The sequence below is a fragment of the Ranitomeya variabilis genome, unplaced genomic scaffold (genome assembly GCF_051348905.1).
Source record: "Ranitomeya variabilis isolate aRanVar5 unplaced genomic scaffold, aRanVar5.hap1 Scaffold_518, whole genome shotgun sequence".
Classification (NCBI taxonomy): Eukaryota; Metazoa; Chordata; class Amphibia; order Anura; family Dendrobatidae; genus Ranitomeya; species Ranitomeya variabilis.
The window spans coordinates 61,334-86,317 of record NW_027508170.1 but is presented as its reverse complement, the minus strand read 5'-3'; the positions used below and the strand labels follow the sequence as shown (position 1 = coordinate 86,317).

General features: G+C 34.0%; 7 non-coding genes across 7 annotated transcripts; all 7 read left to right on the top strand.

Annotated features, from left to right (window-relative positions):
* Positions 1 to 1,058: 1,058 nt before the first annotated feature.
* On the top strand, positions 1,059 to 1,140 carry TRNAL-AAG (transfer RNA leucine (anticodon AAG)). The gene has a single exon. It is a non-coding gene; the product is annotated as a tRNA-Leu (tRNA).
* A 2,605-nt stretch (positions 1,141 to 3,745) lies between these two features.
* On the top strand, positions 3,746 to 3,827 carry TRNAL-AAG (transfer RNA leucine (anticodon AAG)). Its single transcript has one exon. It is a non-coding gene; the product is annotated as a tRNA-Leu (tRNA).
* Positions 3,828 to 6,432: 2,605 nt separating this feature from the next.
* TRNAL-AAG (transfer RNA leucine (anticodon AAG)) lies at positions 6,433 to 6,514 on the top strand. Its single transcript has one exon. It is a non-coding gene; the product is annotated as a tRNA-Leu (tRNA).
* Positions 6,515 to 9,432: 2,918 nt separating this feature from the next.
* TRNAL-AAG (transfer RNA leucine (anticodon AAG)) lies at positions 9,433 to 9,514 on the top strand. The gene has a single exon. It is a non-coding gene; the product is annotated as a tRNA-Leu (tRNA).
* A 1,252-nt stretch (positions 9,515 to 10,766) lies between these two features.
* Positions 10,767 to 10,848, top strand: TRNAL-AAG (transfer RNA leucine (anticodon AAG)). The gene has a single exon. It is a non-coding gene; the product is annotated as a tRNA-Leu (tRNA).
* Positions 10,849 to 13,766: 2,918 nt separating this feature from the next.
* TRNAL-AAG (transfer RNA leucine (anticodon AAG)) lies at positions 13,767 to 13,848 on the top strand. Its single transcript has one exon. It is a non-coding gene; the product is annotated as a tRNA-Leu (tRNA).
* A 5,290-nt stretch (positions 13,849 to 19,138) lies between these two features.
* Positions 19,139 to 19,220, top strand: TRNAL-AAG (transfer RNA leucine (anticodon AAG)). The gene has a single exon. It is a non-coding gene; the product is annotated as a tRNA-Leu (tRNA).
* The last annotated feature ends 5,764 nt before the right edge of the window (positions 19,221 to 24,984 follow it).

Here is a 24,984-nt window from a genome sequence, read left to right as displayed (position 1 = left end):
TAACATGCAAAATTAGCATATGCTTTAAACCCACTGCTGCCAGTATTATGAGATCTTGAAATGTTTTTGTACTTATTCTTATGATTTTGCTAACATGCAAATTAGCATGTGATTTAATCTTCTTTTGTATTTGCATGATTTTCCAGTTTTCAGTTCAGATAAAGACTGTTGAAAGAATCCTTGCTTTTTTCTAATGTTTAGAGACATGCCCATTCAAATCCCACTGCTGCCATTATTATGAGGTTTTGAGAACCCTTTGATCTAATTCTTATGATTTTGTATTTTCATGAGTGTGTTAATTTCTGTTTAGGAAAAGACAGTTGAAAGAATCATTGATTTTTCCTATTGTTAAGAGACTTACCCATATTCCAACAGACTTGTGAGTTCAAATCCCACTGCTGCCACTAGTATGAGTTCTTTTAAACCTTTTTATCTCATTCTTATAATTATGCTAACATGCAAAATTAGCATATGCTTTAATCTCACTGCTGCCAGTATTATGAGATCTTGAAATGTTTTTGTACTTATTCTTATGATTTTGCTAGCATGCAAATTAGCATGTGATATAATCTTCTTTTGCATTTGTATGATTTAGCAGTTTTCAGTTAAGATAAAGACCGTTGATAGAATCTTTGTTTTTGCCTAATGTTTAGAGACATGCCCATTTTCCAAAATGTACTAATTTTAAATGTTGTCAAATGTACTTCACTTTCTCTAAGGAAGCTTAATTAACCATGCTGTTTAAGGTAGCATGGCCGAGTGGTCTAAGGCGCTGGATTTAGGCTCCAGTCTCTTTGGAGGCGTGGGTTCAAATCCCACTGCTGCTAACATATTGAGGTTTTGAAAACCTTTTCAGCTTATATTTATGATTTTGCTAATAGAAAAATTAGCATATTTTTGTATGAGTGCGTGCTTTGCTTTTTTGGAAAAGACAAAAGATAGAATCATTGCTTTTTCCTTTTTGTTTAGAGACCTATCCATTTTCCACAATTCACAAGTTTAAAATGTAGTCAGATACACTAAACTTACTCTCAGGAAGCTCTTTTAATGATGCATTAGGTAGCATGGCCGAGCGGTCTAAGGCGCTGGATTAAGGCTCCAGTCTCTTTGGAGGCGTGGGTTCAAATCCCACTGCTGCCAGTATTATGAGGTTTTGAGAACCCTTTGATCTAATTCTGAGGATTTTGTATTTCCATGAGTGTGTGCATTTCTGTTTTGGAAAAGACAGTTTTAGACTTTAGTTTAGAGACTTACCTAAATTTTAACAGACTTGTGGGTTCAAATGCCACTAGTATGAGTTCTTTTAAACCTTTTTATCTTATTCTTATAATTATGCTAACATGCAAAATTAGCATATGCTTTAAACCCACTGCTGCCAGTATTATGAGATCTTGAAATGTTTTTGTACTTATTCTTATGATTTTGCTAACATGCAAATTAGCATGTGATTTAATCTTCTTTTGTATTTGCATGATTTTCCAGTTTTCAGTTCAGATAAAGTCTGTTGAAAGAATCCTTGCTTTTTTCTAATGTTTAGAGACATGCCCATTCAAATCCCACTGCTGCCATTATTATGAGGTTTTGAGAACCCTTTGATCTAATTCTTATGATTTTGTATTTTCATGAGTGTGTTAATTTCTGTTTAGGAAGAGACAGTTGAAAGAATCATTGATTTTTCCTATTGTTAAGAGACTTACCCATATTCCAACAGACTTGTGAGTTCAAATCCCACTGCTGCCACTAGTATGAGTTCTTTTAAACCTTTTTATCTCATTCTTATAATTATGCTAACATGCAAAATTAGCATATGCTTTAATCTCACTGCTGCCAGTATAATGAGATCTTGAAATGTTTTTGTACTTATTCTTATGATTTTGCTAGCATGCAAATTAGCATGTGATATAATCTTCTTTTGTATTTGTATGATTTAGCAGTTTTCAGTTAAGATAAAGACCGTTGATAGAATCTTTGTTTTTGCCTAATGTTTAGAGACATGCCCATTTTCCAAAATGTACTAATTTTAAATGTTGTCAAATGTACTTCACTTTCTCTAAGGAAGCTTAATTAACCATGCTGTTTAAGGTAGCATGGCCGAGTGGTCTAAGGCGCTGGATTTAGGCTTCAGTCTCTTTGGAGGCGTGGGTTCAAATCCCACTGCTGCCAACATATTGAGGTTTTGAAAACTTTTTCAGCTTATATTTATGATTTTGCTAATAGAAAAATTAGCATATTTTTGTATGAGTGCGTGCTTTGCTTTTTTGGAAAAGACAAAAGATAGAATCATTGCTTTTTCCTTTTTGTTTAGAGACCTATCCATTTTCCACAATGCACAAGTTTAAAATGTAGTCAGATACACTAAACTTACTCTAAGGAAGCTCTTTTAATGATGCATTAGGTAGCATGGCCGAGCGGTCTAAGGCGCTGGATTAAGGCTCCAGTCTCTTCGGAGGCGTGGGTTCAAATCCTGCTGCTGCTAGTATTATGAGGTTTTGAGAACCCTTTGATCTAATTCTGAGTATTTTGTATTTCCATGAGTGTGTGCATTTCTGTTTTGGAAAAGACAGTTGAAAGAATCATTGATTGTTCCTATTGTTTAGAGACTTACCTAAATTTTAACAGACTTGTGGGTTCAAATGCCACTAGTATGAGTTCTTTTAAACCTTTTTATCTTATTCTTATAATTATGCTAACATGCAAAATTAGCATATGCTTTAAACCCACTGCTGCCAGTATTATGAGATCTTGAAATGTTTTTGTACTTATTCTTATGATTTTGCTAACATGCAAATTAGCATGTGATTTAATCTTCTTTTGTATTTGCATGATTTTCCAGTTTTCAGTTCAGATAAAGACTGTTGAAAGAATCCTTGCTTTTTTCTAATGTTTAGAGACATGCCCATTCAAATCCCACTGCTGCCATTATTATGAGGTTTTGAGAACCCTTTGATCTAATTCTTATGATTTTGTATTTTCATGAGTGTGTTAATTTCTGTTTAGGAAAAGACAGTTGAAAGAATCATTGATTTTTCCTATTGTTAAGAGACTTACCCATATTCCAACAGACTTGTGAGTTCAAATCCCACTGCTGCCACTAGTATGAGTTCTTTTAAACCTTTTTATCTCATTCTTATAATTATGCTAACATGCAAAATTAGCATATGCTTTAATCTCACTGCTGCCAGTATTATGAGATCTTGAAATGTTTTTGTACTTATTCTTATGATTTTGCTAGCATGCAAATTAGCATGTGATATAATCTTCTTTTGTATTTGTATGATTTAGCAGTTTTCAGTTAAGATAAAGACCGTTGATAGAATCTTTGTTTTTGCCTAATGTTTAGAGACATGCCCATTTTCCAAAATGTACTAATTTTAAATGTTGTCAAATGTACTTCACTTTCTCTAAGGAAGCTTAATTAACCATGCTGTTTAAGGTAGCATGGCCGAGTGGTCTAAGGCGCTGGATTTAGGCTCCAGTCTCTTTGGAGGCGTGGGTTCAAATCCCACTGCTGCTAACATATTGAGGTTTTGAAAACCTTTTCAGCTTATATTTATGATTTTGCTAATAGAAAAATTAGCATATTTTTGTATGAGTGCGTGCTTTGCTTTTTTGGAAAAGACAAAAGATAGAATCATTGCTTTTTCCTTTTTGTTTAGAGACCTATCCATTTTCCACAATTCACAAGTTTAAAATGTAGTCAGATACACTAAACTTACTCTCAGGAAGCTCTTTTAATGATGCATTAGGTAGCATGGCCGAGCGGTCTAAGGCGCTGGATTAAGGCTCCAGTCTCTTTGGAGGCGTGGGTTCAAATCCCACTGCTGCCAGTATTATGAGGTTTTGAGAACCCTTTGATCTAATTCTGAGGATTTTGTATTTCCATGAGTGTGTGCATTTCTGTTTTGGAAAAGACAGTTTTAGACTTTAGTTTAGAGACTTACCTAAATTTTAACAGACTTGTGGGTTCAAATGCCACTAGTATGAGTTCTTTTAAACCTTTTTATCTTATTCTTATAATTATGCTAACATGCAAAATTAGCATATGCTTTAAACCCACTGCTGCCAGTATTATGAGATCTTGAAATGTTTTTGTACTTATTCTTATGATTTTGCTAACATGCAAATTAGCATGTGATTTAATCTTCTTTTGTATTTGCATGATTTTCCAGTTTTCAGTTCAGATAAAGACTGTTGAAAGAATCCTTGCTTTTTTCTAATGTTTAGAGACATGCCCATTCAAATCCCACTGCTGCCATTATTATGAGGTTTTGAGAACCCTTTGATCTAATTCTTATGATTTTGTATTTTCATGAGTGTGTTAATTTCTGTTTAGGAAGAGACAGGTGAAAGAATCTTTGATTTTTCCTATTGTTAAGAGACTTACCCATATTCCAACAGACTTGTGAGTTCAAATCCCACTGCTGCCACTAGTATGAGTTCTTTTAAACCTTTTTATCTCATTCTTATAATTATGCTAACATGCAAAATTAGCATATGCTTTAATCTCACTGCTGCCAGTATAATGAGATCTTGAAATGTTTTTGTACTTATTCTTATGATTTTGCTAGCATGCAAATTAGCATGTGATATAATCTTCTTTTGTATTTGTATGATTTAGCAGTTTTCAGTTAAGATAAAGACCGTTGATAGAATCTTTGTTTTTGCCTAATGTTTAGAGACATGCCCATTTTCCAAAATGTACTAATTTTAAATGTTGTCAAATGTACTTCACTTTCTCTAAGGAAGCTTAATTAACCATGCTGTTTAAGGTAGCATGGCCGAGTGGTCTAAGGCGCTGGATTTAGGCTTCAGTCTCTTTGGAGGCGTGGGTTCAAATCCCACTGCTGCCAACATATTGAGGTTTTGAAAACTTTTTCAGCTTATATTTATGATTTTGCTAATAGAAAAATTAGCATATTTTTGTATGAGTGCGTGCTTTGCTTTTTTGGAAAAGACAAAAGATAGAATCATTGCTTTTTCCTTTTTGTTTAGAGACCTATCCATTTTCCACAATGCACAAGTTTAAAATGTAGTCAGATACACTAAACTTACTCTAAGGAAGCTCTTTTAATGATGCATTAGGTAGCATGGCCGAGCGGTCTAAGGCGCTGGATTAAGGCTCCAGTCTCTTCGGAGGCGTGGGTTCAAATCCCGCTGCTGCTAGTATTATGAGGTTTTGAGAACCCTTTGATCTAATTCTGAGTATTTTGTATTTCCATGAGTGTGTGCATTTCTGTTTTGGAAAAGACAGTTGAAAGAATCATTGATTGTTCCTATTGTTTAGAGACTTACCTAAATTTTAACAGACTTGTGGGTTCAAATGCCACTAGTATGAGTTCTTTTAAACCTTTTTATCTTATTCTTATAATTATGCTAACATGCAAAATTAGCATATGCTTTAAACCCACTGCTGCCAGTATTATGAGATCTTGAAATGTTTTTGTACTTATTCTTATGATTTTGCTAACATGCAAATTAGCATGTGATTTAATCTTCTTTTGTATTTGCATGATTTTCCAGTTTTCAGTTCAGATAAAGACTGTTGAAAGAATCCTTGCTTTTTTCTAATGTTTAGAGACATGCCCATTCAAATCTCACTGCTGCCATTATTATGAGGTTTTGAGAACCCTTTGATCTAATTCTTATGATTTTGTATTTTCATGAGTGTGTTAATTTCTGTTTAGGAAAAGACAGTTGAAAGAATCATTGATTTTTCCTATTGTTAAGAGACTTACCCATATTCCAACAGACTTGTGAGTTCAAATCCCACTGCTGCCACTAGTATGAGTTCTTTTAAACCTTTTTATCTCATTCTTATAATTATGCTAACATGCAAAATTAGCATATGCTTTAATCTCACTGCTGCCAGTATTATGAGATCTTGAAATGTTTTTGTACTTATTCTTATGATTTTGCTAGCATGCAAATTAGCATGTGATATAATCTTCTTTTGTATTTGTATGATTTAGCAGTTTTCAGTTAAGATAAAGACCATTGATAGAATCTTTGTTTTTGCCTAATGTTTAGAGACATGCCCATTTTCCAAAATGTACTAATTTTAAATGTTGTCAAATGTACTTCACTTTCTCTAAGGAAGCTTAATTAACCATGCTGTTTAAGGTAGCATGGCCGAGTGGTCTAAGGCGCTGGATTTAGGCTCCAGTCTCTTTGGAGGCGTGGGTTCAAATCCCACTGCTGCTAACATATTGAGGTTTTGAAAACCTTTTCAGCTTATATTTATGATTTTGCTAATAGAAAAATTAGCATATTTTTGTATGAGTGCGTGCTTTGCTTTTTTGGAAAAGACAAAAGATAGAATCATTGCTTTTTCCTTTTTGTTTAGAGACCTATCCATTTTCCACAATTCACAAGTTTAAAATGTAGTCAGATACACTAAACTTACTCTCAGGAAGCTCTTTTAATGATGCATTAGGTAGCATGGCCGAGCGGTCTAAGGCGCTGGATTAAGGCTCCAGTCTCTTTGGAGGCGTGGGTTCAAATCCCACTGCTGCCAGTATTATGAGGTTTTGAGAACCCTTTGATCTAATTCTGAGGATTTTGTATTTCCATGAGTGTGTGCATTTCTGTTTTGGAAAAGACAGTTTTAGACTTTAGTTTAGAGACTTACCTAAATTTTAACAGACTTGTGGGTTCAAATGCCACTAGTATGAGTTCTTTTAAACCTTTTTATCTTATTCTTATAATTATGCTAACATGCAAAATTAGCATATGCTTTAAACCCACTGCTGCCAGTATTATGAGATCTTGAAATGTTTTTGTACTTATTCTTATGATTTTGCTAACATGCAAATTAGCATGTGATTTAATCTTCTTTTGTATTTGCATGATTTTCCAGTTTTCAGTTCAGATAAAGACTGTTGAAAGAATCCTTGCTTTTTTCTAATGTTTAGAGACATGCCCATTCAAATCCCACTGCTGCCATTATTATGAGGTTTTGAGAACCCTTTGATCTAATTCTTATGATTTTGTATTTTCATGAGTGTGTTAATTTCTGTTTAGGAAGAGACAGTTGAAAGAATCTTTGATTTTTCCTATTGTTAAGAGACTTACCCATATTCCAACAGACTTGTGAGTTCAAATCCCACTGCTGCCACTAGTATGAGTTCTTTTAAACCTTTTTATCTCATTCTTATAATTATGCTAACATGCAAAATTAGCATATGCTTTAATCTCACTGCTGCCAGTATAATGAGATCTTGAAATGTTTTTGTACTTATTCTTATGATTTTGCTAGCATGCAAATTAGCATGTGATATAATCTTCTTTTGTATTTGTATGATTTAGCAGTTTTCAGTTAAGATAAAGACCGTTGATAGAATCTTTGTTTTTGCCTAATGTTTAGAGACATGCCCATTTTCCAAAATGTACTAATTTTAAATGTTGTCAAATGTACTTCACTTTCTCTAAGGAAGCTTAATTAACCATGCTGTTTAAGGTAGCATGGCCGAGTGGTCTAAGGCGCTGGATTTAGGCTTCAGTCTCTTTGGAGGCGTGGGTTCAAATCCCACTGCTGCCAACATATTGAGGTTTTGAAAACTTTTTCAGCTTATATTTATGATTTTGCTAATAGAAAAATTAGCATATTTTTGTATGAGTGCGTGCTTTGCTTTTTTGGAAAAGACAAAAGATAGAATCATTGCTTTTTCCTTTTTGTTTAGAGACCTATCCATTTTCCACAATGCACAAGTTTAAAATGTAGTCAGATACACTAAACTTACTCTAAGGAAGCTCTTTTAATGATGCATTAGGTAGCATGGCCGAGCGGTCTAAGGCGCTGGATTAAGGCTTCAGTCTCTTTGGAGGCGTGGGTTCAAATCCCACTGCTGCCAACATATTGAGGTTTTGAAAACTTTTTCAGCTTATATTTATGATTTTGCTAATAGAAAAATTAGCATATTTTTGTATGAGTGCGTGCTTTGCTTTTTTGGAAAAGACAAAAGATAGAATCATTGCTTTTTCCTTTTTGTTTAGAGACCTATCCATTTTCCACAATGCACAAGTTTAAAATGCAGTCAGATACACTAAACTTACTCTAAGGAAGCTCTTTTAATGATGCATTAGGTAGCATGGCCGAGCGGTCTAAGGCGCTGGATTAAGGCTCCAGTCTCTTCGGAGGCGTGGGTTCAAATCCCGCTGCTGCTAGTATTATGAGGTTTTGAGAACCCTTTGATCTAATTCTGAGTATTTTGTATTTCCATGAGTGTGTGCATTTCTGTTTTGGAAAAGACAGTTGAAAGAATCATTGATTGTTCCTATTGTTTAGAGACTTACCTAAATTTTAACAGACTTGTGGGTTCAAATGCCACTAGTATGAGTTCTTTTAAACCTTTTTATCTTATTCTTATAATTATGCTAACATGCAAAATTAGCATATGCTTTAAACCCACTGCTGCCAGTATTATGAGATCTTGAAATGTTTTTGTACTTATTCTTATGATTTTGCTAACATGCAAATTAGCATGTGATTTAATCTTCTTTTGTATTTGCATGATTTTCCAGTTTTCAGTTCAGATAAAGACTGTTGAAAGAATCCTTGCTTTTTTCTAATGTTTAGAGACATGCCCATTCAAATCCCACTGCTGCCATTATTATGAGGTTTTGAGAACCCTTTGATCTAATTCTTATGATTTTGTATTTTCATGAGTGTGTTAATTTCTGTTTAGGAAAAGACAGTTGAAAGAATCATTGATTTTTCCTATTGTTAAGAGACTTACCCATATTCCAACAGACTTGTGAGTTCAAATCCCACTGCTGCCACTAGTATGAGTTCTTTTAAACCTTTTTATCTCATTCTTATAATTATGCTAACATGCAAAATTAGCATATGCTTTAATCTCACTGCTGCCAGTATTATGAGATCTTGAAATGTTTTTGTACTTATTCTTATGATTTTGCTAGCATGCAAATTAGCATGTGATATAATCTTCTTTTGTATTTGTATGATTTAGCAGTTTTCAGTTAAGATAAAGACCGTTGATAGAATCTTTGTTTTTGCCTAATGTTTAGAGACATGCCCATTTTCCAAAATGTACTAATTTTAAATGTTGTCAAATGTACTTCACTTTCTCTAAGGAAGCTTAATTAACCATGCTGTTTAAGGTAGCATGGCCGAGTGGTCTAAGGCGCTGGATTTAGGCTCCAGTCTCTTTGGAGGCGTGGGTTCAAATCCCACTGCTGCTAACATATTGAGGTTTTGAAAACCTTTTCAGCTTATATTTATGATTTTGCTAATAGAAAAATTAGCATATTTTTGTATGAGTGCGTGCTTTGCTTTTTTGGAAAAGACAAAAGATAGAATCATTGCTTTTTCCTTTTTGTTTAGAGACCTATCCATTTTCCACAATTCACAAGTTTAAAATGTAGTCAGATACACTAAACTTACTCTCAGGAAGCTCTTTTAATGATGCATTAGGTAGCATGGCCGAGCGGTCTAAGGCGCTGGATTAAGGCTCCAGTCTCTTTGGAGGCGTGGGTTCAAATCCCACTGCTGCCACTATTATGAGGTTTTGAGAACCCTTTGATCTAATTCTGAGGATTTTGTATTTCCATGAGTGTGCATTTCTGTTTTGGAAAAGACAGTTTTAGACTTTAGTTTAGAGACTTACCTAAATTTTAACAGACTTGTGGGTTCAAATGCCACTAGTATGAGTTCTTTTAAACCTTTTTATCTTATTCTTATAATTATGCTAACATGCAAAATTAGCATATGCTTTAAACCCACTGCTGCCAGTATTATGAGATCTTGAAATGTTTTTGTACTTATTCTTATGATTTTGCTAACATGCAAATTAGCATGTGATTTAATCTTCTTTTGTATTTGCATGATTTTCCAGTTTTCAGTTCAGATAAAGACTGTTGAAAGAATCCTTGCTTTTTTCTAATGTTTAGAGACATGCCCATTCAAATCCCACTGCTGCCATTATTATGAGGTTTTGAGAACCCTTTGATCTAATTCTTATGATTTTGTATTTTCATGAGTGTGTTAATTTCTGTTTAGGAAGAGACAGTCGAAAGAATCTTTGATTTTTCCTATTGTTAAGAGACTTACCCATATTCCAACAGACTTGTGAGTTCAAATCCCACTGCTGCCACTAGTATGAGTTCTTTTAAACCTTTTTATCTCATTCTTATAATTATGCTAACATGCAAAATTAGCATATGCTTTAATCTCACTGCTGCCAGTATAATGAGATCTTGAAATGTTTTTGTACTTATTCTTATGATTTTGCTAGCATGCAAATTAGCATGTGATATAATCTTCTTTTGTATTTGTATGATTTAGCAGTTTTCAGTTAAGATAAAGACCATTGATAGAATCTTTGTTTTTGCCTAATGTTTAGAGACATGCCCATTTTCCAAAATGTACTAATTTTAAATGTTGTCAAATGTACTTCACTTTCTCTAAGGAAGCTTAATTAACCATGCTGTTTAAGGTAGCATGGCCGAGTGGTCTAAGGCGCTGGATTTAGGCTCCAGTCTCTTTGGAGGCGTGGGTTCAAATCCCACTGCTGCTAACATATTGAGGTTTTGAAAACCTTTTCAGCTTATATTTATGATTTTGCTAATAGAAAAATTAGCATATTTTTGTATGAGTGCGTGCTTTGCTTTTTTGGAAAAGACAAAAGATAGAATCATTGCTTTTTCCTTTTTGTTTAGAGACCTATCCATTTTCCACAATTCACAAGTTTAAAATGTAGTCAGATACACTAAACTTACTCTCAGGAAGCTCTTTTAATGATGCATTAGGTAGCATGGCCGAGCGGTCTAAGGCGCTGGATTAAGGCTCCAGTCTCTTTGGAGGCGTGGGTTCAAATCCCACTGCTGCCAGTATTATGAGGTTTTGAGAACCCTTTGATCTAATTCTGAGGATTTTGTATTTCCATGAGTGTGTGCATTTCTGTTTTGGAAAAGACAGTTTTAGACTTTAGTTTAGAGACTTACCTAAATTTTAACAGACTTGTGGGTTCAAATGCCACTAGTATGAGTTCTTTTAAACCTTTTTATCTTATTCTTATAATTATGCTAACATGCAAAATTAGCATATGCTTTAAACCCACTGCTGCCAGTATTATGAGATCTTGAAATGTTTTTGTACTTATTCTTATGATTTTGCTAACATGCAAATTAGCATGTGATTTAATCTTCTTTTGTATTTGCATGATTTTCCAGTTTTCAGTTCAGATAAAGACTGTTGAAAGAATCCTTGCTTTTTTCTAATGTTTAGAGACATGCCCATTCAAATCCCACTGCTGCCATTATTATGAGGTTTTGAGAACCCTTTGATCTAATTCTTATGATTTTGTATTTTCATGAGTGTGTTAATTTCTGTTTAGGAAGAGACAGTTGAAAGAATCTTTGATTTTTCCTATTGTTAAGAGACTTACCCATATTCCAACAGACTTGTGAGTTCAAATCCCACTGCTGCCACTAGTATGAGTTCTTTTAAACCTTTTTATCTCATTCTTATAATTATGCTAACATGCAAAATTAGCATATGCTTTAATCTCACTGCTGCCAGTATAATGAGATCTTGAAATGTTTTTGTACTTATTCTTATGATTTTGCTAGCATGCAAATTAGCATGTGATATAATCTTCTTTTGTATTTGTATGATTTAGCAGTTTTCAGTTAAGATAAAGACCGTTGATAGAATCTTTGTTTTTGCCTAATGTTTAGAGACATGCCCATTTTCCAAAATGTACTAATTTTAAATGTTGTCAAATGTACTTCACTTTCTCTAAGGAAGCTTAATTAACCATGCTGTTTAAGGTAGCATGGCCGAGTGGTCTAAGGCGCTGGATTTAGGCTTCAGTCTCTTTGGAGGCGTGGGTTCAAATCCCACTGCTGCCAACATATTGAGGTTTTGAAAACTTTTTCAGCTTATATTTATGATTTTGCTAATAGAAAAATTAGCATATTTTTGTATGAGTGCGTGCTTTGCTTTTTTGGAAAAGACAAAAGATAGAATCATTGCTTTTTCCTTTTTGTTTAGAGACCTATCCATTTTCCACAATGCACAAGTTTAAAATGTAGTCAGATACACTAAACTTACTCTAAGGAAGCTCTTTTAATGATGCATTAGGTAGCATGGCCGAGCGGTCTAAGGCGCTGGATTAAGGCTTCAGTCTCTTTGGAGGCGTGGGTTCAAATCCCACTGCTGCCAACATATTGAGGTTTTGAAAACTTTTTCAGCTTATATTTATGATTTTGCTAATAGAAAAATTAGCATATTTTTGTATGAGTGCGTGCTTTGCTTTTTTGGAAAAGACAAAAGATAGAATCATTGCTTTTTCCTTTTTGTTTAGAGACCTATCCATTTTCCACAATGCACAAGTTTAAAATGCAGTCAGATACACTAAACTTACTCTAAGGAAGCTCTTTTAATGATGCATTAGGTAGCATGGCCGAGCGGTCTAAGGCGCTGGATTAAGGCTCCAGTCTCTTCGGAGGCGTGGGTTCAAATCCCGCTGCTGCTAGTATTATGAGGTTTTGAGAACCCTTTGATCTAATTCTGAGTATTTTGTATTTCCATGAGTGTGTGCATTTCTGTTTTGGAAAAGACAGTTGAAAGAATCATTGATTGTTCCTATTGTTTAGAGACTTACCTAAATTTTAACAGACTTGTGGGTTCAAATGCCACTAGTATGAGTTCTTTTAAACCTTTTTATCTTATTCTTATAATTATGCTAACATGCAAAATTAGCATATGCTTTAAACCCACTGCTGCCAGTATTATGAGATCTTGAAATGTTTTTGTACTTATTCTTATGATTTTGCTAACATGCAAATTAGCATGTGATTTAATCTTCTTTTGTATTTGCATGATTTTCCAGTTTTCAGTTCAGATAAAGACTGTTGAAAGAATCCTTGCTTTTTTCTAATGTTTAGAGACATGCCCATTCAAATCCCACTGCTGCCATTATTATGAGGTTTTGAGAACCCTTTGATCTAATTCTTATGATTTTGTATTTTCATGAGTGTGTTAATTTCTGTTTAGGAAAAGACAGTTGAAAGAATCATTGATTTTTCCTATTGTTAAGAGACTTACCCATATTCCAACAGACTTGTGAGTTCAAATCCCACTGCTGCCACTAGTATGAGTTCTTTTAAACCTTTTTATCTCATTCTTATAATTATGCTAACATGCAAAATTAGCATATGCTTTAATCTCACTGCTGCCAGTATTATGAGATCTTGAAATGTTTTTGTACTTATTCTTATGATTTTGCTAGCATGCAAATTAGCATGTGATATAATCTTCTTTTGTATTTGTATGATTTAGCAGTTTTCAGTTAAGATAAAGACCGTTGATAGAATCTTTGTTTTTGCCTAATGTTTAGAGACATGCCCATTTTCCAAAATGTACTAATTTTAAATGTTGTCAAATGTACTTCACTTTCTCTAAGGAAGCTTAATTAACCATGCTGTTTAAGGTAGCATGGCCGAGTGGTCTAAGGCGCTGGATTTAGGCTCCAGTCTCTTTGGAGGCGTGGGTTCAAATCCCACTGCTGCTAACATATTGAGGTTTTGAAAACCTTTTCAGCTTATATTTATGATTTTGCTAATAGAAAAATTAGCATATTTTTGTATGAGTGCGTGCTTTGCTTTTTTGGAAAAGACAAAAGATAGAATCATTGCTTTTTCCTTTTTGTTTAGAGACCTATCCATTTTCCACAATTCACAAGTTTAAAATGTAGTCAGATACACTAAACTTACTCTCAGGAAGCTCTTTTAATGATGCATTAGGTAGCATGGCCGAGCGGTCTAAGGCGCTGGATTAAGGCTCCAGTCTCTTTGGAGGCGTGGGTTCAAATCCCACTGCTGCCACTATTATGAGGTTTTGAGAACCCTTTGATCTAATTCTGAGGATTTTGTATTTCCATGAGTGTGCATTTCTGTTTTGGAAAAGACAGTTTTAGACTTTAGTTTAGAGACTTACCTAAATTTTAACAGACTTGTGGGTTCAAATGCCACTAGTATGAGTTCTTTTAAACCTTTTTATCTTATTCTTATAATTATGCTAACATGCAAAATTAGCATATGCTTTAAACCCACTGCTGCCAGTATTATGAGATCTTGAAATGTTTTTGTACTTATTCTTATGATTTTGCTAACATGCAAATTAGCATGTGATTTAATCTTCTTTTGTATTTGCATGATTTTCCAGTTTTCAGTTCAGATAAAGACTGTTGAAAGAATCCTTGCTTTTTTCTAATGTTTAGAGACATGCCCATTCAAATCCCACTGCTGCCATTATTATGAGGTTTTGAGAACCCTTTGATCTAATTCTTATGATTTTGTATTTTCATGAGTGTGTTAATTTCTGTTTAGGAAGAGACAGTCGAAAGAATCTTTGATTTTTCCTATTGTTAAGAGACTTACCCATATTCCAACAGACTTGTGAGTTCAAATCCCACTGCTGCCACTAGTATGAGTTCTTTTAAACCTTTTTATCTCATTCTTATAATTATGCTAACATGCAAAATTAGCATATGCTTTAATCTCACTGCTGCCAGTATAATGAGATCTTGAAATGTTTTTGTACTTATTCTTATGATTTTGCTAGCATGCAAATTAGCATGTGATATAATCTTCTTTTGTATTTGTATGATTTAGCAGTTTTCAGTTAAGATAAAGACCGTTGATAGAATCTTTGTTTTTGCCTAATGTTTAGAGACATGCCCATTTTCCAAAATGTACTAATTTTAAATGTTGTCAAATGTACTTCACTTTCTCTAAGGAAGCTTAATTAACCATGCTGTTTAAGGTAGCATGGCCGAGTGGTCTAAGGCGCTGGATTTAGGCTTCAGTCTCTTTGGAGGCGTGGGTTCAAATCCCACTGCTGCCAACATATTGAGGTTTTGAAAACTTTTTCAGCTTATATTTATGATTTTGCTAATAGAAAAATTAGCATATTTTTGTATGAGTGCGTGCTTTGCTTTTTTGGAAAAGACAAAAGATAGAATCATTGCTTTTTCCTTTTTGTTTAGAGACCTATCCATTTTCCACAATGCACAAGTTTAAAATGTAGTCAGATACACTAAACTTACTCTAAGGAAGCTCTTTTAATGGTGCATTAGGTAGCATGGCCGAGCGGTCTAAGGCGCTGGATTAAGGCTCCAGTCTCTTCGGAGGCGTGGGTTCAAATCCCGCTGCTGCTAGTATTATGAGGTTTTGAGAACCCTTTGATCTAATTCTGAGTATTTTGTATTTCCATGAGTGTGTGCATTTCTGTTTTGGAAAAGACAGTTGAAAGAATCATTGATTGTTCCTATTGTTTAGAGACTTACCTAAATTTTAACAGACTTGTGGGTTCAAATGCCACTAGTATGAGTTCTTTTAAACCTTTTTATCTTATTCTTATAATTATGCTAACATGCAAAATTAGCATATGCTTTAAACCCACTGCTGCCAGTATTATGAGATCTTGAAATGTTTTTGTACTTATTCTTATGATTTTGCTAACATGCAAATTAGCATGTGATTTAATCTTCTTTTGTATTTGCATGATTTTCCAGTTTTCAGTTCAGATAAAGACTGTTGAAAGAATCCTTGCTTTTTTCTAATGTTTAGAGACATGCCCATTCAAATCCCACTGCTGCCATTATTATGAGGTTTTGAGAACCCTTTGATCTAATTCTTATGATTTTGTATTTTCATGAGTGTGTTAATTTCTGTTTAGGAAAAGACAGTTGAAAGAATCATTGATTTTTCCTATTGTTAAGAGACTTACCCATATTCCAACAGACTTGTGAGTTCAAATCCCACTGCTGCCACTAGTATGAGTTCTTTTAAACCTTTTTATCTCATTCTTATAATTATGCTAACATGCAAAATTAGCATATGCTTTAATCTCACTGCTGCCAGTATTATGAGATCTTGAAATGTTTTTGTACTTATTCTTATGATTTTGCTAGCATGCAAATTAGCATGTGATATAATCTTCTTTTGTATTTGTATGATTTAGCAGTTTTCAGTTAAGATAAAGACCGTTGATAGAATCTTTGTTTTTGCCTAATGTTTAGAGACATGCCCATTTTCCAAAATGTACTAATTTTAAATGTTGTCAAATGTACTTCACTTTCTCTAAGGAAGCTTAATTAACCATGCTGTTTAAGGTAGCATGGCCGAGTGGTCTAAGGCGCTGGATTTAGGCTCCAGTCTCTTTGGAGGCGTGGGTTCAAATCCCACTGCTGCTAACATATTGAGGTTTTGAAAACCTTTTCAGCTTATATTTATGATTTTGCTAATAGAAAAATTAGCATATTTTTGTATGAGTGCGTGCTTTGCTTTTTTGGAAAAGACAAAAGATAGAATCATTGCTTTTTCCTATTTGTTTAGAGACCTATCCATTTTCCACAATTCACAAGTTTAAAATGTAGTCAGATACACTAAACTTACTCTCAGGAAGCTCTTTTAATGATGCATTAAGTAGCATGGCCGAGCGGTCTAAGGCGCTGGATTAAGGCTCCAGTCTCTTTGGAGGCGTGGGTTCAAATCCCACTGCTGCCAGTATTATGAGGTTTTGAGAACCCTTTGATCTAATTCTGAGGATTTTGTATTTCCATGAGTGTGTGCATTTCTGTTTTGGAAAAGACAGTTTTAGACTTTAGTTTAGAGACTTACCTAAATTTTAACAGACTTGTGGGTTCAAATGCCACTAGTATGAGTTCTTTTAAACCTTTTTATCTTATTCTTATAATTATGCTAACATGCAAAATTAGCATATGCTTTAAACCCACTGCTGCCAGTATTATGAGATCTTGAAATGTTTTTGTACTTATTCTTATGATTTTGCTAACATGCAAATTAGCATGTGATTTAATCTTCTTTTGTATTTGCATGATTTTCCAGTTTTCAGTTCAGATAAAGACTGTTGAAAGAATCCTTGCTTTTTTCTAATGTTTAGAGACATGCCTATTCAAATCCCACTGCTGCCATTATTATGAGGTTTTGAGAACCCTTTGATCTAATTCTTATGATTTTGTATTTTCATGAGTGTGTTAATTTCTGTTTAGGAAGAGACAGTCGAAAGAATCTTTGATTTTTCCTATTGTTAAGAGACTTACCCATATTCCAACAGACTTGTGAGTTCAAATCCCACTGCTGCCACTAGTATGAGTTCTTTTAAACCTTTTTATCTCATTCTTATAATTATGCTAACATGCAAAATTAGCATATGCTTTAATCTCACTGCTGCCAGTATAATGAGATCTTGAAATGTTTTTGTACTTATTCTTATGATTTTGCTAGCATGCAAATTAGCATGTGATATAATCTTCTTTTGTATTTGTATGATTTAGCAGTTTTCAGTTAAGATAAAGACCGTTGATAGAATCTTTGTTTTTGCCTAATGTTTAGAGACATGCCCATTTTCCAAAATGTACTAATTTTAAATGTTGTCAAATGTACTTCACTTTCTCTAAGGAAGCTTAATTAACCATGCTGTTTAAGGTAGCATGGCCGAGTGGTCTAAGGCGCTGGATTTAGGCTTCAGTCTCTTTGGAGGCGTGGGTTCAAATCCCACTGCTGCCAACATATTGAGGTTTTGAAAACTTTTTCAGCTTATATTTATGATTTTGCTAATAGAAAAATTAGCATATTTTTGTATGAGTGCGTGCTTTGCTTTTTTGGAAAAGACAAAAGATAGAATCATTGCTTTTTCCTTTTTGTTTAGAGACCTATCCATTTTCCACAATGCACAAGTTTAAAATGTAGTCAGATACACTAAACTTACTCTAAGGAAGCTCTTTTAATGATGCATTAGGTAGCATGGCCGAGCGGTCTAAGGCGCTGGATTAAGGCTCCAGTCTCTTCGGAGGCGTGGGTTCAAATCCCGCTGCTGCTAGTATTATGAGGTTTTGAGAACCCTTTGATCTAATTCTGAGTATTTTGTATTTCCATGAGTGTGTGCATTTCTGTTTTGGAAAAGACAGTTGAAAGAATCATTGATTGTTCCTATTGTTTAGAGACTTACCTAAATTTTAACAGACTTGTGGGTTCAAATGCCACTAGTATGAGTTCTTTTAAACCTTTTTATCTTATTCTTATAATTATGCTAACATGCAAAATTAGCATATGCTTTAAACCCACTGCTGCCAGTATTATGAGATCTTGAAATGTTTTTGTACTTATTCTTATGATTTTGCTAACATGCAAATTAGCATGTGATTTAATCTTCTTTTGTATTTGCATGATTTTCCAGTTTTCAGTTCAGATAAAGACTGTTGAAAGAATCCTTGCTTTTTTCTAATGTTTAGAGACATGCCCATTCAAATCCCACTGCTGCCATTATTATGAGGTTTTGAGAACCCTTTGATCTAATTCTTATGATTTTGTATTTTCATGAGTGTGTTAATTTCTGTTTAGGAAAAGACAGTTGAAAGAATCATTGATTTTTCCTATTGTTAAGAGACTTACCCATATTCCAACAGACTTGTGAGTTCAAATCCCACTGCTGCCACTAGTATGAGTTCTTTTAAACCTTTTTATCTCATTCTTATAATTATGCTAACATGCAAAATTAGCATATGCTTTAATCTCACTGCTGCCAGTATTATGAGATCTTGAAATGTTTTTGTACTTATTCTTATGATTTTGCTAGCATGCAAATTAGCATGTGATATAATCTTCTTTTGTATTTGTATGATTTAGCAGTTTTCAGTTAAGATAAAGACCGTTGATAGAATCTTTGTTTTTGCCTAATGTTTAGAGACATGCCCATTTTCCAAAATGTACTAATTTTAAATGTTGTCAAATGTACTTCACTTTCTCTAAGGAAGCTTAATTAACCATGCTGTTTAAGGTAGCATGGCCGAGTGGTCTAAGGCGCTGGATTTAGGCTCCAGTCTCTTTGGAGGCGTGGGTTCAAATCCCACTGCTGCTAACATATTGAGGTTTTGAAAACCTTTTCAGCTTATATTTATGATTTTGCTAATAGAAAAATTAGCATATTTTTGTATGAGTGCGTGCTTTGCTTTTTTGGAAAAGACAAAAGATAGAATCATTGCTTTTTCCTTTTTGTTTAGAGACCTATCCATTTTCCACAATTCACAAGTTTAAAATGTAGTCAGATACACTAAACTTACTCTCAGGAAGCTCTTTTAATGATGCATTAGGTAGCATGGCCGAGCGGTCTAAGGCGCTGGATTAAGGCTCCAGTCTCTTTGGAGGCGTGGGTTCAAATCCCACTGCTGCCACTATTATGAGGTTTTGAGAACCCTTTGATCTAATTCTGAGGATTTTGTATTTCCATGAGTGTGCATTTCTGTTTTGGAAAAGACAGTTTTAGACTTTAGTTTAGAGACTTACCTAAATTTTAACAGACTTGTGGGTTCAAATGCCACTAGTATGAGTTCTTTTAAACCTTTTTATCTTATTCTTATAATTATGCTAACATGCAAAATTAGCATATGCTTTAAACCCACTGCTGCCAGTATTATGAGATCTTGAAATGTTTTTGTACTTATTCTTATGATTTTGCTAACATGCAAATTAGCATGTGATTTAATCTTCTTTTGTATTTGCATGATTTTCCAGTTTTCAGTTCAGATAAAGACTGTTGAAAGAATCCTTGCTTTTTTCTAATGTTTAGAGACATGCCCATTCAAATCCCACTGCTGCCATTATTATGAGGTTTTGAGAACCCTTTGATCTAATTCTTATGATTTTGTATTTTCATGAGTGTGTTAATTTCTGTTTAGGAAGAGACAGTCGAAAGAATCTTTGATTTTTCCTATTGTTAAGAGACTTACCCATATTCCAACAGACTTGTGAGTTCAAATCCCACTGCTGCCACTAGTATGAGTTCTTTTAAACCTTTTTATCTCATTCTTATAATTATGCTAACATGCAAAATTAGCATATGCTTTAATCTCACTGCTGCCAGTATAATGAGATCTTGAAATGTTTTTGTACTTATTCTTATGATTTTGCTAGCATGCAAATTAGCATGTGATATAATCTTCTTTTGTATTTGTATGATTTAGCAGTTTTCAGTTAAGATAAAGACCGTTGATAGAATCTTTGTTTTTGCCTAATGTTTAGAGACATGCCCATTTTCCAAAATGTACTAATTTTAAATGTTGTCAAATGTACTTCACTTTCTCTAAGGAAGCTTAATTAACCATGCTGTTTAAGGTAGCATGGCCGAGTGGTCTAAGGCGCTGGATTTAGGCTTCAGTCTCTTTGGAGGCGTGGGTTCAAATCCCACTGCTGCCAACATATTGAGGTTTTGAAAACTTTTTCAGCTTATATTTATGATTTTGCTAATAGAAAAATTAGCATATTTTTGTATGAGTGCGTGCTTTGCTTTTTTGGAAAAGACAAAAGATAGAATCATTGCTTTTTCCTTTTTGTTTAGAGACCTATCCATTTTCCACAATGCACAAGTTTAAAATGTAGTCAGATACACTAAACTTACTCTAAGGAAGCTCTTTTAATGATGCATTAGGTAGCATGGCCGAGCGGTCTAAGGCGCTGGATTAAGGCTCCAGTCTCTTCGGAGGCGTGGGTTCAAATCCCGCTGCTGCTAGTATTATGAGGTTTTGAGAACCCTTTGATCTAATTCTGAGTATTTTGTATTTCCATGAGTGTGTGCATTTCTGTTTTGGAAAAGACAGTTGAAAGAATCATTGATTGTTCCTATTGTTTAGAGACTTACCTAAATTTTAACAGACTTGTGGGTTCAAATGCCACTAGTATGAGTTCTTTTAAACCTTTTTATCTTATTCTTATAATTATGCTAACATGCAAAATTAGCATATGCTTTAAACCCACTGCTGCCAGTATTATGAGATCTTGAAATGTTTTTGTACTTATTCTTATGATTTTGCTAACATGCAAATTAGCATGTGATTTAATCTTCTTTTGTATTTGCATGATTTTCCAGTTTTCAGTTCAGATAAAGACTGTTGAAAGAATCCTTGCTTTTTTCTAATGTTTAGAGACATGCCCATTCAAATCCCACTGCTGCCATTATTATGAGGTTTTGAGAACCCTTTGATCTAATTCTTATGATTTTGTATTTTCATGAGTGTGTTAATTTCTGTTTAGGAAAAGACAGTTGAAAGAATCATTGATTTTTCCTATTGTTAAGAGACTTACCCATATTCCAACAGACTTGTGAGTTCAAATCCCACTGCTGCCACTAGTATGAGTTCTTTTAAACCTTTTTATCTCATTCTTATAATTATGCTAACATGCAAAATTAGCATATGCTTTAATCTCACTGCTGCCAGTATTATGAGATCTTGAAATGTTTTTGTACTTATTCTTATGATTTTGCTAGCATGCAAATTAGCATGTGATATAATCTTCTTTTGTATTTGTATGATTTAGCAGTTTTCAGTTAAGATAAAGACCGTTGATAGAATCTTTGTTTTTGCCTAATGTTTAGAGACATGCCCATTTTCCAAAATGTACTAATTTTAAATGTTGTCAAATGTACTTCACTTTCTCTAAGGAAGCTTAATTAACCATGCTGTTTAAGGTAGCATGGCCGAGTGGTCTAAGGCGCTGGATTTAGGCTCCAGTCTCTTTGGAGGCGTGGGTTCAAATCCCACTGCTGCTAACATATTGAGGTTTTGAAAACCTTTTCAGCTTATATTTATGATTTTGCTAATAGAAAAATTAGCATATTTTTGTATGAGTGCGTGCTTTGCTTTTTTGGAAAAGACAAAAGATAGAATCATTGCTTTTTCCTATTTGTTTAGAGACCTATCCATTTTCCACAATTCACAAGTTTAAAATGTAGTCAGATACACTAAACTTACTCTCAGGAAGCTCTTTTAATGATGCATTAAGTAGCATGGCCGAGCGGTCTAAGGCGCTGGATTAAGGCTCCAGTCTCTTTGGAGGCGTGGGTTCAAATCCCACTGCTGCCAGTATTATGAGGTTTTGAGAACCCTTTGATCTAATTCTGAGGATTTTGTATTTCCATGAGTGTGTGCATTTCTGTTTTGGAAAAGACAGTTTTAGACTTTAGTTTAGAGACTTACCTAAATTTTAACAGACTTGTGGGTTCAAATGCCACTAGTATGAGTTCTTTTAAACCTTTTTATCTTATTCTTATAATTATGCTAACATGCAAAATTAGCATATGCTTTAAACCCACTGCTGCCAGTATTATGAGATCTTGAAATGTTTTTGTACTTATTCTTATGATTTTGCTAACATGCAAATTAGCATGTGATTTAATCTTCTTTTGTATTTGCATGATTTTCCAGTTTTCAGTTCAGATAAAGACTGTTGAAAGAATCCTTGCTTTTTTCTAATGTTTAGAGACATGCCTATTCAAATCCCACTGCTGCCATTATTATGAGGTTTTGAGAACCCTTTGATCTAATTCTTATGATTTTGTATTTTCATGAGTGTGTTAATTTCTGTTTAGGAAGAGACAGTCGAAAGAATCTTTGATTTTTCCTATTGTTAAGAGACTTACCCATATTCCAACAGACTTGTGAGTTCAAATCCCACTGCTGCCACTAGTATGAGTTCTTTTAAACCTTTTTATCTCATTCTTATAATTATGCTAACATGCAAAATTAGCATATGCTTTAATCTCACTGCTGCCAGTATAATGAGATCTTGAAATGTTTTTGTACTTATTCTTATGATTTTGCTAGCATGCAAATTAGCATGTGATATAATCTTCTTTTGTATTTGTATGATTTAGCAGTTTTCAGTTAAGATAAAGACCGTTGATAGAATCTTTGTTTTTGCCTAATGTTTAGAGACATGCCCATTTTCCAAAATGTACTAATTTTAAATGTTGTCAAATGTACTTCACTTTCTCTAAGGAAGCTTAATTAACCATGCTGTTTAAGGTAGCATGGCCGAGTGGTCTAAGGCGCTGGATTTAGGCTTCAGTCTCTTTGGAGGCGTGGGTTCAAATCCCACTGCTGCCAACATATTGAGGTTTTGAAAACTTTTTCAGCTTATATTTATGATTTTGCTAATAGAAAAATTAGCATATTTTTGTATGAGTGCGTGCTTTGCTTTTTTGGAAAAGACAAAAGATAGAATCATTGCTTTTTCCTTTTTGTTTAGAGACCTATCCATTTTCCACAATGCACAAGTTTAAAATGTAGTCAGATACACTAAACTTACTCTAAGGAAGCTCTTTTAATGATGCATTAGGTAGCATGGCCGAGCGGTCTAAGGCGCTGGATTAAGGCTCCAGTCTCTTCGGAGGCGTGGGTTCAAATCCCGCTGCTGCTAGTATTATGAGGTTTTGAGAACCCTTTGATCTAATTCTGAGTATTTTGTATTTCCATGAGTGTGTGCATTTCTGTTTTGGAAAAGACAGTTGAAAGAATCATTGATTGTTCCTATTGTTTAGAGACTTACCTAAATTTTAACAGACTTGTGGGTTCAAATGCCACTAGTATGAGTTCTTTTAAACCTTTTTATCTTATTCTTATAATTATGCTAACATGCAAAATTAGCATATGCTTTAAACCCACTGCTGCCAGTATTATGAGATCTTGAAATGTTTTTGTACTTATTCTTATGATTTTGCTAACATGCAAATTAGCATGTGATTTAATCTTCTTTTGTATTTGCATGATTTTCCAGTTTTCAGTTCAGATAAAGACTGTTGAAAGAATCCTTGCTTTTTTCTAATGTTTAGAGACATGCCCATTCAAATCCCACTGCTGCCATTATTATGAGGTTTTGAGAACCCTTTGATCTAATTCTTATGATTTTGTATTTTCATGAGTGTGTTAATTTCTGTTTAGGAAAAGACAGTTGAAAGAATCATTGATTTTTCCTATTGTTAAGAGACTTACCCATATTCCAACAGACTTGTGAGTTCAAATCCCACTGCTGCCACTAGTATGAGTTCTTTTAAACCTTTTTATCTCATTCTTATAATTATGCTAACATGCAAAATTAGCATATGCTTTAATCTCACTGCTGCCAGTATTATGAGATCTTGAAATGTTTTTGTACTTATTCTTATGATTTTGCTAGCATGCAAATTAGCATGTGATATAATCTTCTTTTGTATTTGTATGATTTAGCAGTTTTCAGTTAAGATAAAGACCGTTGATAGAATCTTTGTTTTTGCCTAATGTTTAGAGACATGCCCATTTTCCAAAATGTACTAATTTTAAATGTTGTCAAATGTACTTCACTTTCTCTAAGGAAGCTTAATTAACCATGCTGTTTAAGGTAGCATGGCCGAGTGGTCTAAGGCGCTGGATTTAGGCTCCAGTCTCTTTGGAGGCGTGGGTTCAAATCCCACTGCTGCTAACATATTGAGGTTTTGAAAACCTTTTCAGCTTATATTTATGATTTTGCTAATAGAAAAATTAGCATATTTTTGTATGAGTGCGTGCTTTGCTTTTTTGGAAAAGACAAAAGATAGAATCATTGCTTTTTCCTATTTGTTTAGAGACCTATCCATTTTCCACAATTCACAAGTTTAAAATGTAGTCAGATACACTAAACTTACTCTCAGGAAGCTCTTTTAATGATGCATTAAGTAGCATGGCCGAGCGGTCTAAGGCGCTGGATTAAGGCTCCAGTCTCTTTGGAGGCGTGGGTTCAAATCCCACTGCTGCCAGTATTATGAGGTTTTGAGAACCCTTTGATCTAATTCTGAGGATTTTGTATTTCCATGAGTGTGTGCATTTCTGTTTTGGAAAAGACAGTTTTAGACTTTAGTTTAGAGACTTACCTAAATTTTAACAGACTTGTGGGTTCAAATGCCACTAGTATGAGTTCTTTTAAACCTTTTTATCTTATTCTTATAATTATGCTAACATGCAAAATTAGCATATGCTTTAAACCCACTGCTGCCAGTATTATGAGATCTTGAAATGTTTTTGTACTTATTCTTATGATTTTGCTAACATGCAAATTAGCATGTGATTTAATCTTCTTTTGTATTTGCATGATTTTCCAGTTTTCAGTTCAGATAAAGACTGTTGAAAGAATCCTTGCTTTTTTCTAATG